This window comes from Eptatretus burgeri, chromosome 12 (assembly GCF_056783735.1).
Source record: "Eptatretus burgeri isolate ZD-2024b chromosome 12, Ebu_testis_v1, whole genome shotgun sequence".
Taxonomy (NCBI): domain Eukaryota; kingdom Metazoa; phylum Chordata; class Myxini; order Myxiniformes; family Myxinidae; genus Eptatretus; species Eptatretus burgeri.
Genome location: NC_140972.1, coordinates 6,736,828 through 6,739,327, shown reverse-complemented (window position 1 = coordinate 6,739,327; position 2,500 = coordinate 6,736,828). Strand labels below are relative to the sequence as shown.

At 51.0% G+C, this 2,500-nt stretch overlaps 1 protein-coding gene across 4 annotated transcripts in view; it reads right to left on the bottom strand.

Moving 5' to 3' along the window:
• The window catches only part of MAP2K5 (mitogen-activated protein kinase kinase 5), a 307,732-nt gene that overhangs the window by 161,696 nt on the left and 143,536 nt on the right, over positions 1-2,500 (bottom strand). The window lies entirely within an intron of this gene.

Below are 2,500 nucleotides of genomic sequence, written 5' to 3'. Positions count from 1 at the left end.
TCTCAGCAACCGCTCGTTGGACACAAATACAGGTACCAACACAGGTACCGCACATTGGACACAGGTACCGGCAATGCCACACCCCATTATCCACTGAATCCATGATCACCAGGCCCGACCCAGATGTCTATTGACCTCTGGCTCACAGCCAGCAGAGACATGAATATCACTGCCAAGGTAAGTGAATCTCTCCACAACCTCAACATCCTCACCACAAACAGGCACAGACAGGACAGCAGCATCCAAGATGTCATTGAAAGCCTGGATCTTAGTTTTGACCCAGGAAACCCATCATCCCAGCAGCCCCGACTCCTCATTCAGCACCTCGAGGGCCCCGAAGGATGTCTAAAGTCTCCGCAAAGATGACTGCATCATCTGCGAAATGAAGGTCAGAGATCTTGACATTCCCAAATGATGCACCGCAGCTTGATCTCTCCGAAATCCTCCCGAGAATCCAGTCCATACAAGTGCTGAAAAGTGTGGGGGGCAGTACACACCCCTGATGAACGCCAGTAACAACTGGAAATAAGTCAGAAATGTTATCACCACATCTCACAGCACTCTCAGTACCAGAGTAGAGTGCAGACCTCAGATCGATCAGTTTTGGTGGCACCCCACGAAGACCAAGAATCCTCCAGAGGGCATCCCGATTCACTGAATCAAACGCTTTACAGAGATCAACATGAGCTGAAGCAGCCCCTGCCGAAACTCTCGTCTGCATTCGGTGAGGAACCGAAGAGCAAGGATACGGTCAATCATTGACCTCTTTGGTGTAAAGCCTGACTGCTCTGGACGCTGGTGCTCAAGCAGATGGTGGCGAACCCTATCAAGAATTATCCGAGCAAATCCCTTTCCCGGCACTGAGAGCAGCGTCACCCCTCGGTAGTTGTTGCAGTCTTGGCGATCACCCTTCCCTTTCCAGATAGGGATAACAAGGCCCCCTCTTCCAGTCAGTTGGGATGATGCCTGTGTTTCAGGGAGAGCACAGAACTACATGCAATGACACGAGTACAGCATTTCCACCAGCCTTGAGAAGTTCGGCATTGATGCCACAGATCCGTGGAGCTTTACCCCATTTCAAACGGTTCACCGCAGACAGTGTTTCCACAAGCGAACGTGGACCACAGTTGATTGGAGGATCAGCATCAGTTAATGTAACACCCCTGGCATCCAACTTGACAGCTGGTGGATCAGACTGGTACAACAGCTCAATGTAACCGGCCAAGCGGGCCTTCACTTCGGACTCCTCTGTCAAGAGCCTACCATCCTCTGCTTGAACTGCAGTACACCGAGGGATGGGCTTGGATGAACGCAATACGCGTATTCCCCTGTCAGCAGGACGAGAATCCCTTGACCACAGGTGATGCTCTACCCCCTCATAGATTCCTCGCACATAGGCCTTCTTGTCCACCCTTAGCGCACGTACAGTTTTCGCCTCAGCTCCCTGAACAGCTCAGCTCTGCCATTCAGCCTGGCCCTGCGACTCTGGTCAATGGTATCCAGTGTCCCTTGAGACAAAATTCTTCTTTGCCCTATGCTGAGTTCCAAGACATCCACCGGCAACATCAAGGATGGTGGTCTTGAAGGCACTCCACAACTCTTCAGGAACTCCCAAAGCACCCAGACCACCCAAATCTCCACTCAGCTTGTTCGCAAGCTTCTCAGCGACCCTCTCATCCTTGAGCTTGCCAACATCCAGCCTAGGCTGGGATGGTACCATTCTCCTGGATTTAAGGTGCAACTTTAGAGTTGCTACAACAAGCTGGTGGTCAGTATTGAGGAACTGAGTATTCCGGTAGACTCTGCAGTTCTGGATCATCCTCCAGCGACCATCAACGAGGACATGGTCAATCTCCTTTGCCACACTGCCAGCGTTGGAATACCAAGTCCAGCGATGCGCTTGTGGATGCTGAAACCATGAACCGGCCACCCTAAGTCCATGACTTCTTGCAAAGTCAAGGAACTTAGTGCTATTCAGGTTAACAGTTCCAGACCCATGGGGACTAACACACATCTCCTAACCATCCCTATCAGTTCCAGTCGATGCATTGAAATGCTCCAAGACTAGAAGTTTATCTTGTCTGGGGCAATAATCAACCACAGACTCGAGCGTGGCATAGTATGCATCCTTCACGGTGAGATCACTCGCCTCAGTCGGAGCATAAACAGAGACCAGGGAAATAACACCGAAGGAGTGACGAATCCTTAGTCTCATAATACGCTCGTTGACCGGTGTAACCTCAATTATCATTGGAGTCACCTTATTGAACACAGCTTCAGCAACTCCTTGGGCATGGTGATCTACCATCAGAGTGACCAGACCAATAGGTGTAACCACCCGCCTTGATCTTGCCACAATCCAGTCTCCGAACCTCAGAGAGTGCTGCAATACCGATGTCCAAACGCTTGAGCTCAGATGATAACAGAGACAGGTGATCATCCTCTCTTTGGGAGAGAACATTCCAGGCACCCACCCAAAGGGCCTGCCTCAGGTCAACCC